At 40.8% G+C, this 6063-nt stretch overlaps 1 protein-coding gene across 2 annotated transcripts in view; it reads right to left on the bottom strand.

Moving 5' to 3' along the window:
- Window positions 1–6063, bottom strand: part of LOC117758559 (heparan sulfate glucosamine 3-O-sulfotransferase 5) — a 74163-nt gene that overhangs the window by 12436 nt on the left and 55664 nt on the right. The gene's annotated exons all lie outside the window — the stretch shown is intronic.

The raw sequence follows: 6063 nt of genomic DNA, 5'->3' as shown, positions 1-6063 counted from the left end.
TTTGAACTGCAGGATATTTCTGCACATAGCTGACTGTTCATCTTTTATTCGTGGAGCGAGCCAGCGAGTGACTATAAATGGCCGTCACCACAGTCGACTTCACACGGTCTTACAACTGTTCTCTTATGACAGAACTGGTGCACACTCCAAAGCAATGAAAGATCGAGTTATTCAGTCATCAAAAAACCTTTACATGTAAGAAAAACAGACAATAAATATTATGCATTCGGTTCTTTGTTGGTGAAAATACATTTTTCAAAGTTGGATGGCGACGCTTCGATGTTCATGCTGGAGTTGAGTAAGCTGAGGACATTGCGGAGGGAGACATGAAGAGGGCAGAGCATCGATGAATAATTCAACACTATGTGCCTTATTATTGTTATTGATGCACAAGGGAGTGATTCTGCTGTTCAGCTTAGAGCTCCAACCTTAACCGACCTCCACCCCACTCCTCTAAACTCGCGTCCATTTTGTGATATTGCACCTACATTATTTATCACCCATCACTACAGATCCCTTAGGCTCCAAGTCTACTGCCATCATATTATCCTGTGACAATGTGTTTTTTTTTATAAGTAACATCAAGGTAAGATATATATATACGTACATGGGGTAGTATGTCAGAGAGAGTGTTTGTGTGTGTGTGTGTGTGTGTGTGTGTGTAAGGGAGGGATTCTTTGTTTCATTGTTGTATAAAGAAAGTAATCTTTTTTTATTTATGAATTCATAATCTTCCAAAATAGAAAGGTAAGGATCAACTGTGCACTAGCTTTTTTCCCCCGTCATTGTCAACTGATTGACACAATCAACGTTTTGACACTGATGAAAAACAAACTAGTTCACAGTTGACCCCTAACCAGTTTGATCAACATTCAAAGCATGCATCCTAAAGCTGAGCAACATCCCCTAAATACACTATTTGAATATAAATTCATTATTTTCCAAATAGGGGGTTAGATTAATTAGACTTTGGTGAATGTGAGCGTCAATAGTTGTTTGACTGTATATGTTGACCCTGTGATACATTAGCAACCTGTCCAGAGTGTACACATGTCCAATGTCAGTGGAGATTGGCACCACACACTTTTATTGTTGTTTTGTTTTTGGTATAGGTGTATGTATGAGTTGGTGTCTAACAACTGAAACCAGCGAACAAATTGTCCATCAGCAGGATTCGAACTTACCACTCAGCTACAACAACAAAACACTAGTGTGGATTGAACCCGAGGCCTCAAACATTTAAAGCCAGCACCTTACCAATGAGCTGCATTGCGCTATGTACAGCATTTACATAATCTATCCAATACACTTTAAATTCAAATCCAATACACAGTCAAATCAAACAAATATCTCCTCATGTTCCGCTTGGTGTCCTTTCTCTATGTGGAAAACAAAACAATGTTCCTACACAACCCTTGCTCTGAAAATGAGGAACAATAAATCAAAGAGCTTGAGACAAAACTAGCTGCAATGACCAGCGACAACTGCTTGGAAGGCAGCAATGCCCACTACTCTACCACTGTTGCCCCAATAACTAAGAATTTGGCTGCTTGCTGAGTTAGCTGGGGGAAAAATTGAAAGAGGAGACAAGAAGAGAAGCCCATGAGAAGCAGAGGGTAGTACACCAGGATCATCTTAACCTGACCTACAGCACCTAATGTTAGTAACTGCATAACCTTTACTAAGTTCTTGTTATCACAAAGGACAAAGTGACAGAGAACATGCTTTGCAATGCTGTGTGCATCTATGTATTTGAAATACAGAACTCAACATCTCCCCCTGGTAATAGCCTATCTCTGCCAGGGTGGTACTGCTGTATGGTTAGGAGTTGGTTTGTAAACACTGAAAGAATCGAACTATTTTCCACAGGATTTCAAACCCATGAATAGATTCGAAGTTCATCACCTTAACTACTTTGCCATGACAACCACAATCTGGCGGACTGTTTGTCAGTCTCAAGGCGGTGCAGAAACCGTGGATTGAACAGAACTATGATCAGGAGTTCCGTGGGGGATGGTGCCAATCCCAGCCCTTGGGTGAGAGGGTTTACTTTGGAGAGTTCCATGCTCACGATTTACCACCATCGCCACAAAAAGCAAAGAATTTGAGAATGTCTAACCTATAAATATAAAGAAATTATGAATCTTTTTATTTCTTGTTCTTTTGTGCTGATGTATACTTCCTCAGTGTTGAGGATTTTTGTACCATCCTCACACATTACTGTATATGCCACTATATATTATGTATATTATATACTATATTATATCTGTACAGGTGAATAGTGCCTGTCGAATTCCACAGATACTCTTGTCTCTCGCTATCAGTACCCAAGATCAGGTTATAGATAAAGGACCAACCAACAGTACATTGTAGTGTCTACATTGAGGGACTTTCATGTCTAATTCAGATGCGAGAGACAACAACTTCAACTCTCACCAACTTCAACTCTTTTGCGTATTTCACCAGTGGCAAGACGTAAGGACACAATGTGATTTAGGAATGCATACTTTAGACTTTACTATAGGATGCGAACACCTACATGTAACATGGAGAGTGACAGCAATTCTAGCAATTCATGGATGTGCTGTTGGAATGGGTGACGCAAGTAGAGGGAGATATACTGGGAGGCTGTGGGAGACATATTCAGACTTGGTGTTGACAATTGCTCATGTTACTGTGTTAGCGTTTGGATATTGTTCCACCTTCTGGTCGCCTTGATGCATCAAGTCCACATTAAAATCTTCTGCATAAGACATCAGCTGCAGCCTGAGTTCTCCTTTCAGAAGCTTCCAGGAAAAAATTCCATAACAGTAAATTACCTCACTCAAGACACTAGAAACAACTTCAGATTTACATCAGTTCAAGTTGTAAATTTCCACCCTGGGGTGATTAAAGCCTATGTTGGATATGACATGAATGAAGACAACATACAAATGCCCAGGGAATAGTTTACTGAATATGACTTATGCAACATGAATTTGGATGGACTTCAAAGTGTATCACACTGTCTCTTTTATGCCTTGAGTAAAATACAAACTTGCGCAGCACGATAACAGCGCTGTCATGGCACTCAGATTTGTCAGCATGTGAAGAAGGGGATGTTCTAGAGTGTGGCAGTTTCTCATTATAGAGACAGTTTTCACAAATCCAAATTATAGAGACAGTTTTCACATGGCAGGTCTCTGCCATGTGAAAACTGAGTGAAACTCATTTTATCCCCAACCACTAGGGGCTAATTACTAAATTTAACAATGAGCCTGTGAGTGTGTCTCACAGAGCTCTGATGTGACAACATTGAACCAAGGAATAATACAGGAGAGAATGTCAACACTGAGCGTAGAACTTACAGAAGCTATATATCTGGCTTTACTCCCGACTCTGACCTTCAAACACAAAATAAACCGGCAGTCATAAACTTTGAGTTGGGAGACATATCCCCACAAGGTTTCAGCTGTTTTATCTCAAGGCTCTGTGTAGAGTGTTATGCTACTCCCATTTTAACACATAACACCTGCGCACAAAACCCACACACATGCAGGCACGCTGCACACAAAGACCAACACGAGGTCGCTCCTTTGAGAGGTTCCGATAAATGACGAGATATAGCCTTTTAAGAGTTGTGAGAGAACACACAGTACATTCCACCACTTCAAACATTAAATGTTACCATGCCATCAGATTCTCTGGTCCTAAAAATATGCCAAAATGGAATAAAACATTCCCAAAGTAGGTTTGAGTGGTGAGAAAAACTGCACTTGAAACAGCATCATGTGTTTTATAAAAACAGGAAGGCGTTCCGATTATAAGTGGACATCAAAACTATCTAGACGAGAAAATATATTCATTGCATTTTACCTGGGATAAATTTACAGCCTCAAAAAATAAATGTGATCAGACTTGCCACACCACAACTGGCTCACACTGTGGTCAGATCTCAACCAGGACTAAAGGGAATCAGTTCAATCAATCAACATTATCAAAGCTGCACAAAGTAAGGTTCTTGTTTTGACCCACTTAAAAAACATCACCTACTCTGCAGCACCCTGTCAGCTTTACAGGGTGTTTATACTCTTGTTGTTCATTGTTTTGGTTTTTCCACCCATAACCTTACTCTTTGTTTTATAGTTGGAGCAGGCAGTGGTTTTCCATTAAAAGTCTCTGATGAATCCACTTTATAAACTGTCTGTTCTACTCCCCCTACACTCCCTTTTAGCATTTTTACCTTGTTGTTTTGGTGGAGCTTTACAGTTTTGATTTAGTCCCACAACTCCTTGCCATTAACCTGCTTCCAGGGAGCTATGAGTAAAACCTAGAATACCACATTCTACAAAGGCTATAGAACAACACAGCTATTATTACCACAAAGGTTACACATAAAGCAATGACAAACAAAGTGACAAAAAATAGGAATGGAAGAATTCATTTTATAAAATATTTTTATATCATTACGGCATATAGTTAATGATGTTGGACTTTGTACCACAGTAATGTTTTACAATTATGCAATTATATATGTAACTGCTACATTTTGTGAAATAGAGCTTTGGAACTCACATTTCTGATGATAATGTAAAAAACAATTAACTTTACTTTGTTTTTCATGTAATCAACTAGGCCCTGTTATTGCCCAACAAACATACATTAGATTGTGACCTTGACTTTGCCAGGCACCAAAATGTGCTCACTTCATCTTTGAGTGAAAGGTGAATGTTTGGAAAGGAAATTCTCTCAAGGCATTCTTGAGAAATCCCATTCACAGGAAGAGGACGGACGGACAGACAATATGACATAATGCCTCCGGGACATAAAAACTATATTTCAACTTTTTCACTTGCAACTCACCTCAAACCCAGAGGGAGCCATCCACCTTTATCTAGCAGAGCAACCCAATAAGATTAACTAACAAGATCTGTTTTTAATCTTCAATTTAAGTGCACTAATGGAATTTGGTAGCGAAGGGCTTGGGTTACGGTGGAAAAGGAGTGTGTGTGTGTGTGTGTGTGTGTGTGTGTGTGTGTGTTATGTGTGTGATGGGAGGGACTCTCTGGGCTCTCCACCTCTTGGGAGAAACCCTGAATCACATCAGGTACAAACACCTGCTAGCAGAGAGGTCTCTGAAGCAGCTGTGTGAATCTAACAGCTGGTGAACCACCTCCCCCTCCCCATCGCCTAGAGAAGAGACTGTGTCCTAACAGGTTCATCCTACAGCTGTGGAAGGAACAGGGGGCTGCTGTTGTCTGGTTGTGGCCCTACAGGCAGACAGGCAGACCTCTGGTGTTGCCAAGCCTCGGAGCGCCACCTGTCGTGTCTTCACTCAATTCCCACAACTCCCTGCAGCACCTTGCCTCTGTGGCTTCTGGTTCTCCTCTTTTACCCTGACATGCTGCTCCCCACATTGGGCACTCTCCTCACCATGTACAGACAGCAGGAGCTACAAGAATATAACTCTAAAAAGCTTGTTTGTTGAAAACCTCTCTATCCAGATATTCAGTTGAAGTCTGATTTACTCAGGATTACAAGTTCATGAGCAGTGAGCACGCTTCTGGTCTAGACACTATGTTGGTTTGTTAGAGCTCATGAAGTGTTGTAAGCACTCAAGCTCCAAATGTTACCTCCCACACCGATAAACAAAACGAGTCAAGGTATGCTCATCATGCTTCTGCAGAAGTGTCTTCATTATGAAGTGTCCCCCCCCTACAGGATTTGTTATTAACACCTATTACCAACAGTTTTTACTATTATCATTATTTTGCATAGCGCTGATGCTGACAGCTCCCTCCACTAAGCAGAAGATATAAGCCTAATTTAGGACCTATTCTTATATCATCTCTCATGGTAATTGTAAACATGACAAGTTTAAAAAAACACTGAAAGAGGCTCCACCTGTGAGCAGCATGCACTGTCCCCACAACACCTACATCACCAAGCTGATCCACGTCTTTGGACAGGAGATGTTACACCCTGAGGTTCCTACAGTGCATGAGGAGGTCACGGGACAGCTAGTCTGTAATCATGAATGCCTCATTAGTTCACATAGATTTCTCTTATGCTTTCAGAACATCT

Source organism: Hippoglossus hippoglossus, chromosome 24 (genome assembly GCF_009819705.1).
Source record: "Hippoglossus hippoglossus isolate fHipHip1 chromosome 24, fHipHip1.pri, whole genome shotgun sequence".
In the NCBI taxonomy this organism is placed as follows: Eukaryota; Metazoa; Chordata; class Actinopteri; order Pleuronectiformes; family Pleuronectidae; genus Hippoglossus; species Hippoglossus hippoglossus.
The sequence above is the reverse complement of the archived record's forward strand: the minus strand, read 5'-3'. Positions and strand labels throughout refer to the sequence as shown.